This window comes from Rhinolophus hipposideros (assembly GCF_964194185.1).
Source record: "Rhinolophus hipposideros genome assembly, chromosome: 18".
NCBI classification, from domain to species: Eukaryota; Metazoa; Chordata; class Mammalia; order Chiroptera; family Rhinolophidae; genus Rhinolophus; species Rhinolophus hipposideros.
Window position 1 is genome coordinate 57853024 of NC_138064.1, and position 20270 is coordinate 57873293.

General features: G+C 40.7%; 1 protein-coding gene across 6 annotated transcripts in view; it reads left to right on the forward strand.

The window, feature by feature from the left end:
- HECW1 (HECT, C2 and WW domain containing E3 ubiquitin protein ligase 1) overlaps positions 1-20270 on the forward strand; it is a 601837-nt gene that overhangs the window by 561214 nt on the left and 20353 nt on the right. The gene's annotated exons all lie outside the window — the stretch shown is intronic.

The window sequence follows — 20270 nt, forward strand, 5'->3', positions numbered from 1 at the left end:
TACAGCCGAAGAGTATTCCATTGTGTATATAAACCACAACTTCTTTATCCAATCATATATCAAAGGACACTTTGGTTGTTTCCATGACTTAGCCACTGTAAATAAAGCTTCAGTGAACATCAGAGCACATATATCTTTATGGATAAATGTTTTCATTTTTCTTTTGGGGGTGTAGATACCCAGGAGAGGGATTGCTGGGTCGTATGGTTATTCTATTCTTCATTTTTTGAGGAACCTCCACACTGCCTTCCATAACGGCTGCACCAGTCTGCATTCCCACCAACGGTGTATGAGGGCTCCTTTTTCTCCACAGCCTCTCCAACACTTGTTATTATTTGTTTTGTTGATGATAGCCATTCTAACTGTGTAAGGTGATATCTCATTGTGGTTTTGATTTGCATTTCTCTGATGATTAGTGATGTTGAGCATTTTTTCATATGTTTATTGGCCTTTTGTATGTCCTCTTTGGAGAAATGTCTCTTCAGGTCCTCTGTCCATTTTTTAATTGGATTGTTTGTTTTTTTGTTGTTGAGTTGTTTGAGTTCTTTATATATTTTTGATATTAGCCCAATAATCAAAACAGTATGGTAATGGCAGAAAAACAGACACGTAGACCAATAGAATAGAATTGAGAACCCAGAAATAAACCTACATAAATACGGACAGATAATTTTTGACAAGGAAGCAAAAAACATACAATGGAGAAAAGACAGCCTCTTCAATAAACGGTGCTGGGAGAATTGGAAAGCCACATGCAAAAGAATGAAACTAGACTGCTATCTGTCACCATGTACCAAAATTAACTCAAAATGGTTCAAAGGCCTAAACATAAAACCTGAAACAATAAACTGCATAGAAGAAAACATAGGTACTAAACTTATGGACTTTGGGTTCAAAGAACTTTTTATGAATTTGACTTCAAAGGCAAGGAAAGTAAAAGCTAAAATAAATGAATGGGACTATACCAAACTCAAAAGCTTCTTCACAGCAAAAGAAACCATCAGCAAAATAAAGAGACAACCGACCACATGGGAGAAGATTTTTGCAAAAAAGCTTTGATTTTGGAAAATAATCTTTGCAACACAGAAAAATCAGAGTTTGATAATCTGTAATAGATTTCAAAGAGCTCTTGCAACTTGAAAAGAAGGGTGGAAACAACCCTAAAAAAAAATTGGCAAAGGACATGAAAAAGTTGTTCAGAGGAGGAAAAAATCCAAATGATCAACAACCCATAAAAAGAATTTCAACTTTGTCAATAGTCATAGAAATGTAAATTAAAATAACAATGATGTATCGTTTTATAACTACAAAATAGACAAAAATTAAAGTAAGTTATATTATCTATTTTTAGGGGGATATAGATAAAAGGACACTCTTATGCATTGCCAGTAGAAACATGAATTTTGTAGTCTTTATTTAAAACACAGTTAACACTATATACTAAAAATTTCAAACCCATATGCCCTTTGGCCCATGACTCTATTACATAGAAACAAAAGCACTATGATTAAGGATCCTTGTAATAATAGTTAATATTTATTGATCAGTTATTATAGACCAGGTTTCTCTGCAAAGGGTCTACATGAATTACACGTCATAATGATCCCCCTATTTCACAAATGAGGAAACTGATACCTTTATGGGTTTAAAACTTGCCCAAGATAACTTAGCTAGTAAATGGCAGAGCTGGACAATCAAACCTGGGTAGTCTGGTTGCACAGTGCAAACTTCTGAAAGCTGTGTGACACTGCCTAAAAAAAAACAGACAAGGATGTTTATTTCAGCATTTTTTGTAAAGATACAAATGTAGAAGCAACCTGAATGCCTATAAGCAGTGGGCTGTTTGACTTCATTGAGGCAGATCCATATATACTACACTGCATAAAGGACTGAATAAGAATGAGATGACGGAGGGTGATTTCTTCAAGATATTGTTTAGGTTGAAAAGAAGCAGAAAAGTATGAAAAATAACATTTAAAAATTGAAAACAAATGATGCAAAACTTATACGCATATAGATATAGATATTTAAATATTAATAACTTAGTGTGTGATCATCTGATTTAGATGAAAAATATGGAAGTGTACATCGTATTCAACATGGGTCACACAAGATGAGGTGACAAAAGAGGAGGCAGCTAAGCCAGGAGAACACAAAAACAATGATGATAACAAGGCATCTGTGATTGTATTAATGAATTTATATATGAATATATGTGTGTGTAATTTTAAAAAATAAATCCCTAGTGGCTAAAACACCATATAGTAAAAATGTCTTAGCTAAATTATTAGAGGGAAAGAAATGCTGCAAACATGAATTCTGCGATCATTTTCATACTCCTGTGGACATGGTGCTGTGCCACATAAACTGCTTTGCAGTGAGCCTCTGACATATTATACACTAGGCCTGGTGATTAGGTTTGTGACCTTGTTACAACAATGTTGCTAACCTTTTTTGATATCAGAGGTATTATTCGTTATGAATTTGTACCAACTAGACAAACAGTTATCCAAGTTTACTATTTGGAAGTGCTAAAAAGGCTGCGTGAAAAAGTTAGACAACCTGAACTTTTCACCAACAATTCATGGCTCCTGCATCACAACAATTCACCAGCTCACATGGCACTGTCTGTGAGGGAGTTTTTAGCCAGTAAATAAATAACTATATTGGAACACCCTCCCTACTCACCTGATCTGGCCCCCAGTGACTTCTTTCTTTACCTGAAGATAAAGGAAATATTGAAAGGAAGACATTTTGATGATATTCAGGACATCAACGGTAATACGACGGTGGCTCTGATGGCCATTCCAAAAAAATAGTTACAATATTGCTTTGAAAGATGGACTAGGAGCTGGCGTTGGTGCATAGTTTCCCAAAGGGCATACTTTGAAGGTGACCATAGTGATATTCAGCAATGAGGTATGTAGCACTATTTCTAGGATGAATTCACAAACTTAATTGTCCAACTTCGTATGTCACACATATGTGCTATTACTTCGTTCACCCTACTTCTGGTTTCGTCCATTCTCCATCCCATTTTGCCATCCTTCCCCACTTTACTCAGTGCAAAAATCTTTAATAATTTCCACTGTCTACAAAATGAAGTCCAGATTCCTCACATCCTCAGGCAGCCAAAACACTAAGACGGCCTGCCTGAGACACCATCTGCCTCTCCAGACCAGCTTCTCTGCCCTCCCTGCTTCCATTCCCCATGTGACATGCCCTATTTCCTGTTTCTCTTCTCTCATTTCATGGGTGTGTCAATGAAAAATATCCAGCTTAAGAGAAAACGTATAAGGTTTATTTGAGGTAAACTGACAATTACTGGGAAACAAAATCTCAATGGATTGAGAAAATGCTCCACAAAATTGCGGTTTTCAGCTTATTTTATACATAGAATCAAAGTAGGGTTACATGAAATTCACTGGTGGTAGATTAAGGGGGTGGGATAAAGCAAAGGGCGGGAGGAATCTCTGGGATTGGATAAAAGTAAATTGGAGAGACAGGTACTTCTTTCATATAGGTAGGCACAGGATAGTTAATAGTTCACAAGGGACATAGTTAATCAAGGGACAAGAATAATAATGAGAGTTTCTGCAGTTTCCTGCACTGGTCTGGAAAAGGGGATTACTGACATTCCAAAGATGTCATCTTAGATGCAAAAAGACAACAGACAGGCTCACTTAAGGTAGAGATTGACTTTGTGAAGAAAGCTTCAGGCTAAAGATTTGACTTCCCGCGATGGCCCACCTTAGTTATGAACTTCTTTTCATGTTCACGCCATCCTATGTGGGTATTTTTAGTCTCCTGACCTTGTCAGATTTAACCTGTGGCCCCTTTTCTGTCCTCAGGTTTAAATTTCATCCACCCTTAAAGCCCACGTAACATACTTTGCAGTTCCTCTGTGATTTCTTTCCTGAACTTTCTTCTGAAAGATAAGTTCATATTGTCTTGAGTTCTTTTAAAAACAAAGGTTTTCAAACATTTTTTAGCTGAAATCTTGCTTTCCAAATTAAATTTGCATTCAGTACCAGTATGTGGAACAGATGAAAATATAGCTGATCTCTTCCAAGGAGCCAGTGTGTCAGTTGTCCACTCAAATTCTACTTCCTTGCCCCTATCTCTATGCTTCTGTGCAAAAGAGTTTGGAAACACATTTCTCTGGACTACTGTTTGTATTTCTGCTTCCATCTCTCCCTAGCTATTTTGCATTGTAAATATGTGTATTAACATTGACACTGGGTCAGGCAGCACTTCATTGTCTTTGTTTGCCCTCTGCAGCCAGCATGATTTCTGGCCTAGAGGCAAACCCTTCAGTTCCTGAGGCAGTTGCCACACAGCAAGAGGTCGTCATGAAAAATCATCCAGCCTAAGAGAAAGCTTATAACAGTTTATTTTAGCCAAACTGGCAATAATTGCCAGGAAGCAAAGTCTCAATGGATTGAGAAAATGCTCTGGAAAATGGTGGTTTTGCAAACTTTTTTATACATTAGAATCAAAGGAGGAGGGTTACATAAAATCCATAGGTTGTAGATTAAGGGGGTGGGAGAAAGCAAAGTGGGGAAATCTCTGGGATTGGATAAAAAGTAAAATGCAGACACACACTGCTTTTCATTGTTGGGTACAGGGTAGTTAATAGCATTTTACAGCACATGGAGATGGTATTTGGAGAACGAGGTAACAATGAGGGATTATGTAGTTTCCTGCTCTGGCATAGTGGATTGTGCGGGAGCGGAGGGGGAGGGGGCGGGGGGGGGGGCGGTCAGGAAAAAAGGGACTACTCTGACATTCCAACGGCATATTATCTTAGATTATAGATGCGAAAAAGGAGACAATAGACAGGCTCACTTAAGGAAAAGATTGACCTTTGTCAAGAAAGCTGTAGGCTCGGATATGTGACTACTGGCCAAGACCCACTTGTAGTTAGGAATTTTTATGTTCTCGCCATCATATGTTATTTTCAGTCTCCTTGTTAGAACAGTTCCCAGCGACCATAGCCACCAGTGATATCAGCCGTTAGGGGCGTTCCTATCAGATCAGTATCTAGAGATCACAGCCATTAGAGACCTCCCCGGCACCCCGGGCAGCTTTAACCAATCCCCTAGCACCGCAATAACAATGGCGTAAACCCCCCAAACCCGAAAGCCCGACGCTATATAACCAAAATACCTGACCCTGGCGAGTGCTCAGTTTTGGGGAACGATCCCGCTGAGCCTGCCGGTGAAATAAAGCTGTGTTCTCTCTGATCTCTGCGTGCCGCTTGAGTTTCTCAGTCCTCGCCGTTTTCCACAACATCCTGAGCTTGTCAGGTTTAACCGGTGACCCCTTTTCCATCCTCAAGGTTATGGCTTCAGAGCTAGGCAAACCCACAATAAATTCCTTCTCCAACTCTCAGATGTGTGACCTTGGGCAGGTTTCTTAACCTATCTGAGTCTCAGCTTCTTTCTTCCTAAAAAAGAGAGAAAAGTGCCTGTCCTGCATGGCGGTTGTGTTACCAGGAAATGAAATTGAATCTAGGTTCTTTTCTTTTTTGAAGGAATGAATTCAATCAAAAGACAGAATTTTGTGCAGCAATAAGACAGCAAGAAGTTTATTAATAAAAGAAAGTACATTCCAAGAGATGGAGCAGGCTGACCCAAGAGAGGGAAACAGCCTCTCCTTACATTGCGGGAGGGCTTTTACTTCTGTGGGTAGAATTGCCTCCCCTTCTCCCTTCTCTTATCTCTTTTTCTCCCCCTGAGTTTCCTAGTCCTCTGGTATTTAGCAATGCATTTCTTTGACTTAGGGGCCTTTGTAAACACACCCTTTTGATTCAGGGGCATATGTAAACACATTTCTTTAGGGTATGTGAAAGCCTGGAATCCTGTTGGGCAGCTGCCAGGGGTCTTGACCCAAGTAGGGGCTACAGCAAGGGGCTTTCTAACCCCTTTCTTTTTTCCTGCTCATTTCTATCTATCTACCTACCCTATCAGTTGTAAAGTTACAGAAAAAGTAACAGGCACCCAATATGTACTTAATAAATGCAGATGTTATCATTATTTCCTTGACTATATGTGTATATTTTATAGAGACATCTGAAGGTTTTAGAGAAAGCTAGATTGGTTCCTTCAATCCAGCACTATTGACATTTGGGGTCAGATAATTCTTTATCATAAGGACTGTCCTGTGTGTTGTAGGATGTTTAGCAGTTGCACCACTACCACCTCCAATTGTGAAAACTGAAAAGGTCTCCGGACATTGCCAAATATCTCCCAGGAGGCAAAACCACTCCTTGTTGTGAACAACTGCTTTAATGTTCCAGTTGGAAAGAGATTGGGGGGGGGGGGGAAATGTCACATGACTGAACAAGAACAGCAATATTTTTGCAGGAAAAGAATATTTCTTTGGGCCTGCAGTTTTATAAAAACACATTCAACATTGGAATAAGTCATATATTAGATATTACTGGACCAGCATAACCCAGCCTCTCTGAACTCAGGGGCCACTGTGCACTCAGACGCCTGAGTCCACACTCTGATTCCCCCTTTTTTTTTAAAATTTATTTATTGGGGTGACAATTGTTAATGAAATTACATAATTTCAGGTGTACAATTCTGTATTACATCATCTATAAAACCCATTGTGTATTCACCACCCAGAGTCAGTTCTCCTTCCATCACCATATATTTGATCCCCCTTACCCTCATCTCCCACCCCCCAACCCCCTTACCTTCTGGTAACCACTAAACTATTGTCTCTGTCTATGAGTCTTTGTTTCTCATTTGTTTGTCTTGTTTTTGGTTTATATTACCACATATCAGTGAAATCATAGGGTTCTCTGCTTTTTCTGTCTGACTTACTTCACTTAGCATTATTCTCTTGAGATCCATCCATGTTGTCACAAATGCTCCTATATCATCTTTCCTTAACGCCGAATAGTATTCCATTGTGTATATGTACCACAACTTCTTTATCCATTCATCTATCGAAGGACATTTTGGTTGTTTCCATGTCTTGGCCACCGTAAACAAAGCTGCAATGAACATTGGAGTACATGTGTCTTTATGTGTAAATGATTTCAAATTCTTTCGGTAGATACCCAGGAGAGGGACTGCTGGGTCATATGATAATGCTATTTGTAATTTTTTGAGGAACCTCCACACTGCCTTCCATAGCGGCTGCACCAGTCTGCATTCCCAACAACAGTGTATGAGGGTTCCTTTTTCTCCACAGCCTCTCCAACACTTGTTGCTATTTGTCTTGTTGATGATAGCCATTCTGACTGGGGTGAGGTGATATCTCATTGTAGTTTTTATTTGCATTTCTCTGATGATTAGTGATGTTGAGCATTTTTTCATATATCTATTTGCCATTTGTAAGTCCTCTTTGGAGAAATGTCTCTTCAGGTCCTCTGCCCATTTTTCAATTGGGTTGTTTGTTTTTTTTTGTTGTTGAGTTTCATGAGTTCCTTGTATATTTTGGATATTAGACCCTTATCGGAGGAACTGTTTGCAAAAATCTTCTCCCATTCAGTCGGTTGCCTCTTTTTGTTTGGTTGCCTCTTTATTTTGTCGATAGTTTCTTTTGCTGTGCAGAAACTTTTAAGTTTCATATAGTCCCATTTGTTTATTTTAGCTTTTATTTCCATTGCCTTTGGAGTCATATTCATAAAATGCTCCTTGAACCCAAGGTCCATAAGTTTAGTACCTATGTTTTGTTCTATGCAGTTTACTGTGTCAGATCTTATGCTTACCTCTTTGATCCATTTTGAATTAATTTTAGTACATGGTGACAGACAACAGTCCAGTTTCATTCTTTTGCACGTGGCAATCCAATTCTCCCAGCACCATTTATTGAAGAGGCTGTCTATCCTCCATTGTATGTTTTTAGCTTCTTTGTCAAAAATTATCTGTCCATATTTATGTGGTTTTATTTCTGGGCTCTCAATTCTATTCCATTGGTCTATGTGTCTGTTTTTCTGCCAATACCATGGTGTTTTGATTATTGTACCCCTGTAGTACAAGCTAAAGTCAAGCAGTGTGATACCTCTAGCACTGTTCTTTTTTCTTAAGATTGCTTTGTATATTCGGAGTCTTTTGTGGTTCCAAACAAATCTGATGATTTTTTGTTCTATTTCTGTAAAAAATGCCATTGGGATTTTGATGGGGATTGCATTAAATCTGTATATTGCTTTGGGTAATATGACCATTTTAACTATGTAGATTCTTCCAATCATTGAGCACGGAATGTCTTTCCATTTCTTTGTGTCTTCTGCAATTTCTTTCAAAAATGTCTTATAATTTTAAGCATATAAATCCTTCACATCCTTGGTTAACTTTATTCCTAGGTATTTTATTCTTTTTGCTGCAATTGCAAAGGGAATTGTTTTTTGTACTTCTTTTTCTGAGATTTCATTGTTAGTATATAGAAATGCAATGGACTTTTGTACGTTGATTTTGTAGCCAGCAACTTTACTGTATTCATTGATTGTTTCTAACAGCTTTTTGGTGTAGTCTTTAGGGTTTTCTATATATAGCATCACGTCATCTGCAAAGAGTGATATTTTAACTTCTTCATTCCCAATTTGGATGCCTTTTATTTCTTTCTCTTGCTTGATGGCTCTGGCAAGGACTTCCAACACTATGTTGAAAAGCAGAGGTGATAGGGGACAGCCCTGTCGTGTTCCTGAACGTACAGCAAAGAGCTTCAGTTTTTCACCATTAATTATGAGATTAGCTGAGGGCTTGTCATATATGGCCTTTATTGTGTTAAGGTATTTTCTTTCTATACCTATTTTATTAAGTGTTTTAATCATAAATGGATGTTGTATCTTGTCAAATGCTTTTTCTGCATCAATTGATATAATCGTATGATTTTTGTCCTTTATTTTGTTTATGTGATGTATAACATTGATGGATTTGCAGATGTTGAACCATCCTTGTGGCCCAGGGATGAACCCCACTTGGTCGTGATGAATAGTCTTTTTAATGCCTCGTTGTATTCGATTTGATAGAATTTTGTTTAGGATTTTTGCATCAGTATTCATCAGAGATGTAGGTTTGTAGTTTTCTTTTTTTGAGTGTCCGTACCAGGTTTTGGTATCAGGGTAATGTTGGCCTCATAAAATGAGTTAGGGAGTACTGTCTTGTTCAATTTTTTGGAAAAGTTTGAGCAGGATTGGTATTAGATCCTGTTTGAAGGTTTGGTAAAATTCACTAGTGAAACCATCTGGTCCTGGACTTTTGCTTTTGGGAAGGTTTTGGATGACTGATTCGATTTCTTTACTGGTGATTGGTCTGTTTAGATTTTCCAGTTCTTCATCGTTCAGCCTTGGAAGGCTATATGTTTCTAAGAACTTGTCCATTTCTTCTAGGTTATTGAATTTCGTGGCATATAGTCCTTCATAGTATTCATGAATCATCCTTTGTATTTCTGTGGTGTCCGTGATAACTTCCCTTTTTTCATTTCTGATTTTGTTAATTAGTGTCTTCTCTCTTTTTATCTTAGTGAGTCTAGCCAAGGGTTTGTCAATTTTATTAATTTTTTCAAAGAACCAGCTCTTTGTCACATTAATTTTTTCTATTGTCTTTTTGTTCTCTATTTCATTAAGCTCTGCTCTGATTTTTGTTATTTCCTTTCTTCTGCTGACCTTGGGTTTCACTTGTTCTTTTTTTTCTAGTTCTTTGAGTTGTAACATGAGGTTATTTGTTTGGGATTTTTCTTGTTTCTTGAGATAGGCCTGTAATGATATAAATTTTTCTCTTAAAACTGCTTTTGCCGCATTCCAAAAATTTTGGTAGGATGTATTTTCATTGTCATTTGTTTCTATGTATCTTTTGATCTCTCCTCTAATTTCTTCTTTGACCCAGTCATTCTTTAAAAGTATGGGGTTTAATCTCCATGTATTTGTGTTTTTTCCTACTTTCTTTTCGCAGTTGATATCCAATTTCAAAGCCTTGCGATCAGAGAATATGCTTGGAATGATTTCAATCTTCTTAAATTTGCTGAGGCTGCTTTTATGTCCCAATATAAGGTCTATCCTTGAGAATGTTCCATATACACTAGAAAAGAATGTATAGTCTGATTTTTTAGGATAAAGTGCTCTATATATGTCAATGATGTCTATTTCATCGAACGTGTCATTTAGGGCTGCTATTTCGTTATTTATTTTCTGTTTGGATGATCTATCCATAGCTGTCAATGATGTATTTAAGTCCCCTAGTATAATTGTGTTTTGGTCAATTTCTCCCTTTAGTTCTGTTAGTAGTTGCTTGGTATATTTTGGTGCTTCCTAATTGGGGGCATAAATATTGATGACTGTTATGTCTTCTTGTTGTACAGTGCCCTTTACCATTATGAAATGTCCATCTTTGTCTCCTGTTATCTTTTTCACCCTGAAGTCTATTTCATCAGAAATCATTATGGCTACACCTGATTTCTCTGGGTACCATTTGCTTGCAGTGTCAATTTCCACCCTTTCACTTTGAGTCTATATTTGTCCTTGTAGCTCAGATGTTTCTGTTGTAGACAGCATATGGTTGGGTTTAGTTTTTTGATCCAATCTGCTACTCTGTGTCTCTTTATTGGTGAGTTCAGTCCATTTACATTTAGGGTGATTATTCATATGTGAGGATTTCCTGTCATTCTATCTTTAGTTTTCTGGTAAGGCTGTGTCTCCATTGTTTCTTTGCCTTTTTGTTGTTGTCTGTTATTTATGTGTGGTGGTATTCTATGATGTTTCCCTCTGTTTCTTCTTTTATTGCAGTATATATTTCAGTTCTGGATGTTTTTTGAGTGGTTACCCTTAAGATTATGTAAAAGAAAGTTTGATATTTAGAGTATTCCAGTTTCTTCAGTCCGCTTACTTTCTCTATTCCCATATTCCAGTTCAGGCCTTTACGCTCCCCCTTTTTATGTTTCGGTTGCCACAAGTTGTCCCTGTTGATGGTGGTCTAATAGCCTTCTTTAGTATTTCTTGTAGTGCAGGTCGTGTATTAGAAAATTCCCTCAGCTTCTGGATGTCTGGAAAGGTCTTTATTCCTCCTTCATATCTAAAGGAGATCTTTGCTGGATATATTATTCTTGGCTCATGATTTCTCTCTTTCAATAGTTTGAATATTTGGTTCCATTCCCTCCTAGCTTGTAGAGTTTCTGCTGAAAAATCTGATGATAATCTGATGGGCTTTCCTTTGTAAGTTACCGTCTTCTTTTCCCTGGCTGCCTTGAGGATTCTTTCTTTATCATTGATTTTAGACAGCTTCAATACAATGTGCCTTGGTGAAGGCCTGTTGGGATTGAGGTAATTAGGTGTTCTATTTGCTTCTTGGATTCGAGGATCCAGTTCTGTCCACAAGTTTGGGAAGTTCTCATCGACGATTTGTTTGAATATATTCTCTGTTCCCTTCCCTCTTTCTTCTCCTTCCGGTATGCTCATTATTCGTATATTGCTCTTTCTGATGGAGTCAGAAAGTTCTTGTAGAGTTCTTTCATTTCTTTTAAGTCTCAAGTCTCTTTCTTCTTCCCTCTGTGTAAATTCCAGGTTCCTATCTTCGATGTCACTGATTCTTTCCTCCATCTGGTCAACTCTACTACCTAAGCTGGATATTTTATTGTTAATTTCTTCTATTGAGTTCTTAATCTCCAGAAATTCTATTTGGTTCTTTTTCAAGATTTCAATCTCTTTTGTAAATGCTCATGGTGTTCTTTGATTGTGTTTCTGAGTTCATTGAACTGCCTTTCTGTGTTTTCTTGCATCTCGTTCAGTTTTTTCAGAATTGCGATCTTGAATTCTCTGTCATTTAAATCACAAAGGTCCATATCTCTAAGTTCCTTTTCTGGAGACTTTTCACTTTCTTTCTGAGCTATCTTGTTGCCTTGGTTATTCATGGCAATCACTGATTTACTATTTCTCTTCCTAGACATCTACAGGAGTGTCTTCTGCAACAGGTTGATAGGTATGCGAAGAGCTTTTGGAGTTCCAAAGCTCTTTCTGCACCAGATTCAGAGCCCGTATGTTTCAGCAGTTCTGTTTACTCCTGCAGGGATCCGCCCAGATAGGTGGGGCCAGGGGCGGGGTGAGTTGTGAGAGGTGGCCCAGAGCAATGGCGGCGACCACCACCACAGCCAGTCCTGCTTCCACAGCTCCCTCCCCTTTGCCGGAACTAGTTGAGCTGCGAATCTGTGTCTGCGGTCCACAGTTCTCAGAGCAGCAAATATTCTGTCCTTTGATCCGACACTGCTACTTTATCGCTTCTAGCACCGGGCAGGTGGGGGCGGGGCGAGCTCTGGGAGGGTAGGGAGGGGGTGGCTAGTCTCCGTGCCTAGGGCTTCCGTTCTCCACTCGGCAGTGAGGGCTTAAACCACCGATTTCAGCCCTCTTCCCTCAGTCTTTGCTCCGAGGTCTGCCGTGAGCGAGCGTTGGGTTCAGCGGTTTTGTATGCTGCCCCCTCAGCCCTGTGGGCCGTAAGCGGAGCCCTAGCAGTCCGAGTCCTTCCCTCTCCTGCAGCTGCGGAAGATCCGGGTGCAGCGGGCTCCGAGCACTGAGCTAGGTCTGTGTCCTGTGCCCGCGCGGCTCCGTCTCCGCACTTCTCCTCTCCCTCCTCCCCCGCTCGCGCGATTCACCCACCTGGAGGTGAATTCAGTAGTCGGCCTCTTCGTCTTGCCTGTCTGCTGTGCAAGGAGTCCTTTGTGGAGTTATTGTTGTCCGATTCGTTGTAAATTCCAGGGGCTCGTTACAGAGCCTCACCTCACGCCGCCATTTTTTTTCGTCCCCGTCTTCTTTTCCCTGGCTGCCTTGAGGATTCTTGCTTTGGTGTTAATTTTAGACAGCTTCAATACAATGTGCCTTGGAGAAGGCCTGTTGGGATTGAGGTAATTAGGTGTTCTATTTGCTTCTTGGATTCGAGGATCCAGTTCTGTCCACAAATTTGGGAAGTTCTCATTAACAATTCCTTTGAATATATTCTCTGTTCCCTTCTCTCTTTCTTCTCCTTGTGGTATGCTCATTATTCTTATATTGCTCTTTCTGATGGAGTCGGAAAGTTCTTGTAGAGTTCTTTAATTTCTTTTAAGTCTCAAGTCTCTTTCTTCTTCCATCTGTGTAATTTCCAGGTTTCTATCTTCGATGTCACTGATTCTTTCCTCCATCTGGTCACCTGTACTACCTAAGCTGGTTATTTCCATCTGAATTTCCTCTATTGAGTTCTTAATCTCCAGAAATTCCATGTGGTTCTTTTTTAAAATTTCAATCTCTTTCGTAAAATGCTCATGTTGTTCTTTGATTGCGTTTCTGAGTTCATTAAATTGTCTTTTTGTGTTTTCTTGCATCTTGTTGAGTTTTTTCAGAACTGCAATCTTGAATTCTCTGTCATTTAAATCACATATTTCCATATCTTTAAGTTCCTTTTCTGGAGACTTTTCACTTTCTTTCTGAGCTGTTGTTGCCTTGGTTATTCATGGCAATTACTGATTTATTATTTCTCTTCCTAGACATCTACAGGAGTGGCTTCTGCAACAGGTTGCTAGGAAGAGGTCTTTCTTTTGTTTTCCAATACTTGTTGGAAGAATGTTTTATTTTCTCTCTGACTGCAGCCTTTTTTTTTCTCTCTGACACAGTAGTGCTATATTTTCTCTGCACTTTTCCAGCTTCTCACACAATGGGGGGATTCCCTGGGAGACAGGCCTCTCCTCTGTTAACAGTTCACCTGGGTCATAGCGCGCCACGTCCCTGTGCAGGTGGGGAGAGCTTTTGAAGTTCCAAAGCTCTTTCTGCACCCGATTCAGAGCCTGTATGTTTCAGCAGTTCTGTTTACTCCTGCAGGGATCTGCCCAGATAAGTGGGGCCAGGGGCAGGGTGAGTTGTGAGAGGTTGCCCAGAGCAATGGCGGCGACCACCACCACGGCCGGTCCTGCTTCCACAGCTCCCTCCCCTTTCCCGGAACTAGATGGGCTGCGAATCTGTTTCTGCGGTCTACAGTTCTCAGAACAGCAAAAATCCAGTCTCTTTGATCTGACACTGGTACTTTATCGCTCCTAGCACCGGACAGGTGGGGGCGGGGTGAGCTCTGGGAGGGTACGGAGGGGCAGCTAGTCTCAGTGCCTAAGGCTTCTGTTCTCCGCTCGGCAGTGAGGGCTTAGACCACAGTTTTCACCCTCTTTCCTCAGTCTTTGCTCTGAGGTTTCTGCCAGGAGTGTTGGGTTCAGCCGCGTTATATGCTGCCCCCTCAGCCCTGTGGGCCGTAAGCGGAGCCCCAGCAGTCCATGTTCTTCCCTCTCCCGCTGCTGCGGTACTTCCGGGATGCAGCGAGCTCGGAGCACTGAGCTAGGTCTGCGTCCTGAGCCCGCGGGGCTCCGTCCCCGCACTTCTCCTCTCCCTCCTCCCCGGCTCGCGCGATTCACCCACCTGGAGGTGCATTCAGTAGTGGCCTCTTCGTCTTGCCTGTCTGCTGTGCAGGGAGTCCTTTGTGGAGTTATTGTTGTCCAATTAGTTTTAAATTCCAGGAGAGCTTTACAGAGGCTCACCTCACGCTGCCATTTTGTCTCATTCCCTTTTAATCCATCCAGAATTGAACCTCCCATTGCTTTAATTATATGCTTCCCATGGACTCTTCAAGGGCAAAGCTTAGAGAGAGGCCATGACTCTCAGGGACTGAAGATCCCCACAGAGTTACTCTGGGGGTCAGGCAGGCTGCTCACTCAGGCCTGGATGCTGTCATCTGCCCAGTAGCAGGTCACCGGCTACCTCCTTCAGGCCTCCAGTTGTACAGGAGAGTCAGATACCACACTGCAGTCCTCCCACAAATCTGGAGGGAACAATTTACAGAGCAAATCGCTTGGCGGGGATGCCAGGGCCTGGCTGAATCCACTCTTCGTTGTGAAAATAGGAGACTCACCTAGAGCCAAACCTTAAACTCAGTTAACAAGGCTGTACACACAGCTGAGAGACTGAGAACAATGCTGGGTGTGGAGGGGAGCCAGGAGTCAGGAAGTGTGATTCAGCGAGGAGGAGAGGGAGCTACAGAGAATCAGAACTCCACTTCCCTAATGTTTCCTCCAGAACAGCTTCATAGCAAGGATGTTCTTACTGATGGCAGCTGCTGCTGCTGTTTGTACTGTGTGTGCACTTCCCAAAGGGAGTTCTGCTTGTTTTAACTTTCTGTAGCAATCCAAAGCCCTGAAAACTGCTCTTTCAGGGTGCTCAGCTACATGGAGTGACTAGAAGCGTGCAAGATTTCTGTGGGAGCAAGGTAAGAAGAGAAGGAAAGACTTGAATCATAAGAGAGGGAGGATGATTGATGGCACAAGAGCCCTGTGGGGACAAAGCCCCAAAAAGCAGTTTCCAGGCTCTCAGCCTCACATAGAAAGGTGCTGGCTCAGGTAGTAAATGGCCATCAACTGTGACTGGATGGCCATCAGCTGTGGCTAGTTGGCCGTCAGCTGTAACCAGTGAGCCATTGGCCACTAATATAACTGCTGTGGCTACGCTAGCTGGAGGAAATGGGGGCTAGCAAGAGCGGATTGCAGAGAGGCGGATGCCGCCGGTGAGAATATAGTGGTATGACACCCCTCTCTATGGCTCCGTGGGTGTTCCTTTTTGGCCCCACCATGTCCTGCGTTCTTATGTGGGGAGTGGAAGCAGAGGCCCCGCAGGCCGCCCCACACGACAAATGGCGCAGCGAGCAGGGTCCCCCGCACGACAAACCCTGAAGAGGCAGGAGGGAAGATCTGGTGTACAAGTGAAGAGAGACATTTTGAAACTGGGGCAACCCCTCCTTCCTCTGGTCTGGAGGGAAACAACTGATACATGTAGGTTGCAGATGCACACTTAGAAGCTGGTGATACACAGGAGCTAAGCTTTGGATAAAAAGAAGAACCCCCTCATGAGAAATCTAATGGAACTGTCCACACCCTTCCTCTGAAGGAAAACGGGCCATGCCTTCTCACCACTGAGACTCATGTTTGACTGACTCTCAATATAAAGCATTTTTTCCCTATTAAATGTGGATTTCTTCATGTTTTGCTATATTGGTCATATTTTTTGTGGTGTCTTAAGTCCAAATGAGTTTCTGTGGTAACATCTCTGATTGGTAAATAAATAGAAAAACATGGTATGTGTTTTTAAAAAGTCAGGAATACTACCTCTCAGAGTGATGGCATACAGAATCTCCTGGGGAGTTTTCACACAGAATGGAGCCAGAGGAAGACTCTCTCTTCCCCTCACTTGAAGATTACTAATGGAGGAAGGCCCCATTCCTGACCCATCAGGATGTCAGATCCCTCAGATGTCTGGAATGCAGGAAAGATTGAGACCCAGCATCTAGTGCTGGGGAGAGGGTTCCCATGGGACCCACACGATGCAGCAGGCATGTGGATTTTGCCATGACTGTGTCTGGTATGTGCAGTCAGGGGACATGCCTTGTGTTCTCTCCTCCTCAGCCACCTCCCCATGGTATGCACTTGCATCTGCTGATTTACTTCAGGCCTGAGGCCACTTCCAGGAAGAGAAGTTGAATACTGCCCATCATTGGAATCAGACACATGGACATGACTGATTTGCTTGTGAAGTGGAGCCAACAGGGAGTAAACTGCAAGCAGGAATCTGGAGTCCTCAGAAATACCCAATTCTGAAAGAAATACCAGAAATACCCAATATAGCCTATGAGAAGCAGAAGAATGGCACAGCAAGCTGGAGTGGTAACAGAGACCAAGGTTCAGCTGTGAATATGTGGTGGAAGCTGCTGCCTAAACCTGTCATGACTTTGCCAGCCTAGGAGTTAAAGGACAGTGAGTGAACTTTGAAAGCCGTCCTCCCAGGGTCTCGGCAATGCCAATGTGAGGCCCCTTTAACAGAGCAGGTTAAAACACATTTCCCACTAGCAAAGTAAAAATGAGCACAGCCACTCAGAAGAGCAGATCTCAGGTAGCAGGTCGGGACTGGTGGTAGTGGCACTAGAGCATGTGGCATATTGACCATTTCTTGCATGTGCTGAGGTCAGAATGGCTTCAAGAATGGCAGCCCATAAAAAAGAGGAAGCAATGCCACAACCCATGATCAGGGCTGTGGCAATATCACGTGAAAGTCCTTGTGGGGTCTCCAGAGAGGAAGGAATGACTGAGGCCTAGAAATTCACACGTGGGGGCTCTTGAACAGGAGACCTAGGGGCCCAGATGTGACTAACACATGCATTTCCACAGGCAGCGACGAGGAGGCTGCTACTTCTGTAGGGACTTTCATTTACCTTTAGAACTCTTCATCTGTGCCAAATAACTTAGATCTAAACATAAACTTTTTTTTATTTGCTTTAATTACCTGGATAGTTTCTTCAGTTATCAATCCAGAGGCTAAAGAAAAGTATTTTCTTTCCATCTCATAATTCCTACACATCTGTTAACCTGTGTTAACAAGTACAATCAATTTCCCAACAAGTAATTTTTCAAACTAGATGAGATAAATAAACTGCACAATTACTAGAATTTTTTCATCATTATACATCATGAATTTATACATTATGGCAGTTCATCAACTGGGAAAGGTTTTCCATTCCAGTCTATGCTTTTGAAGTTATTGTTTTGGGTTTGATTTATTGGAGTTGCTTTTTTGTGCTTTATACAAACACATCCCAGATTATAGCTCATTGCTCTGGACTATATTTTACTGTACATGCTAGACTGGCTATGAGCCATCCTGTGTTTAAATAAAGCCAAACCACATTATCATAGCTTGCTTGCATAGCTATGAAAAAATATCTAGGACTTACTAGTTTCCCACATCAGCCTGTGAAATCAGTGTAATTTTGTCTTAAGAAATTCCATCTTGTGGTCTACCTCATTCAAAGCAAATAATTTTTTTTTTAAATTATCTTTTGGTGGTCTGCATTGCAGCCTCCTGTGCTAGAAAAACCCCATCTGCCACACTCCATCTGATCCCACCACCCTGGTTGAGAAGCAAGCAATGGTAAGCATAGTTGCAAAGTGCTGAGCAAGACACTAGACTCTGAGATCCCCTCCCCAGACCCTGTTTTCCTCATCACTCATGATTGGTCCACGGTGGGCATCTACCCTGAGTTGGTATAATTAGGGACTCATGCTGGAAATCTGGGCCTAGGTCAAAGAGTGTTAAGTTGGTCTCTCTAGATACTTAAACTCCAGGATTTAAAACATGGGAAGTGTAGACAGTGAGACGGAGGAAAAAAAGTAGATGTTCACAGAGAGGAGCCAAGGATGAGGGAGGGTGAAGCCACTCAGGTCCTTCATGTTCCTGATGCCTGACTATATTTTTGACCCTGGATTCCATCAGACACCACCAGGACCTTATAATGAATTGTCCCATTAGCTGAAGCTAGTTGAAGTTTACTTGAACCAAAATGTTTCTCAATCGCACAAGGAGATGTTAGAAGTCAACATTAAGTAATAATAGCAATTATAGCCATCATTTAACAACTGTTTTCCAGAAGAGGAAATAGAGAATAGGCGGTTTAGTCCTTGCACAAAGTATACACACAGCTTGATCCCTAGACAAGTGGATTAAACTCTCTACTGTTCAGCTTCTCAAAATGGACACAAAGGAAAGGCCTGGTCAATTATCAGGCAAGTATGGGTTGGTGTCCTCACTATACTACTTGCCCAGGGCTAATTATTGGCCCTTGATTTCTTAATGACATTTCTTTGTGAAATAAAGACAGTCACAAGTATAAAATAGAATTGTTGTAAGGATCAATGAGATAATGTAAATAACATGAGTTGGCTCAATGGGCATTAGTAAAAGATATTTCAAACCTGTTTTCAATTTTTCACTTATAATTAATTGCAATGACTAGAACTGATGGAATATTGTGAAGGGTGGTGATAACCAGCATCCGTCTGTATTTTTACTGTTAAATGTGATGCTGAGATAAACATTCTTTATTATGTTAAGGAAGTATTCTTCTATTCCTGGTTTACCACAAACATTTTTTTCTTTAGAAATTGATGGTGGATATTATCAAGTAACTTTTCATCTTCTAACCAAAAAAAAAAAAGTAATATAATTTTTGTCTTTTGAGCTTATAATTACTTTTAATCATAGGATGCCTAATATTAAACTATTCTTAGTTTCCTAAAATTAAAATCCTTAATCATCTTGCATTGTTTAGAGAATGGATTGATAAGAATATATTGTGGGGTTTTTTAATGATTTTTTAAAATGTATTCGTAAGATGTCTTTAGTTTTCTTTCTTTTATTCGTTTCTAGATTCCGTTTTGTGGTTATGATAGCTCATAATGATGAATTAAGAAGTTATCTACTTTTTTCTAATTTCTGAAACTACTTAAAAAGCAGAAGGGCTTTCTGTCCAGTGAAGGCTTAAAAGAACATGTATTTAAACATGTCTCTGTGTGTGTGTGTGTGTGTGTGTGTGTGTGTATGTTTGTGTGTACACACACATGTCCAATCCCAGCCTTAATTTTGAATATAGTCCTTTTTTTCTAAAGTTTTCTGGTTTACTTCTTGAATAGATTTGAATAATTTATATTTTGCTAGAAAATTTACAATTCATTGAGATATTCCATTTTTAACATTGAGCTAAAATAATATTCTCATGTAATATTTTCATCAACTTCATATTTGAGGATACTCACTGCCTGCCAATATTACCATTTCTCTGTACTAGGGCTTCCGGGACCACCTCTAAGTGAGGCTAATACTTGGCCCGGCACCTCTGTGTTGACATTTGCTCTCTCCTGCTATGGGTGGTCTCAGGCATCTCTACCTGGATGGCCACAACCCACCATCATGTTAGAAGCATCAGCTGTAATGCCTTAGAGTCAGTCCAGTTAGAGTGGGTAAGCCTGTTCTGGTGTTTTATACACAGGGTTGTGGATACCGTGTTGGAGACCAGTCAGTTATTGGGGTGGTCAGGAAAGAGCACCCTGGCATCAAGGACTTTAAGACATTTGATTATCCTGTAAGCCTCCTCATCTACTCTGCCCCATAGCACCTGAAGTTCTATTTACCTCTAGTCCCTTCAGACTCAATAATAGTTGCATGTTATTCCATGCAAAAAGAATAGGCTACTACTTCAAACATGACAATTTCAAGTATTGTTTATAATTACACTTACTCTACAGAATCAGATAATCTATTCATTTTAACAATGTTTATAGCAGCATAGAATAGGAAATCTTTTGAGTCTAAAAACCTTCACGAAAAGTCGTGGAGTTGGGTTAGTTGGGAATTCCAACTGAGAGGATCTGACAAAAGTCACAACTAAGTCTATGCTTAGGTGAAAATCTAGTTAGAAGGGAAGAAACCAGGG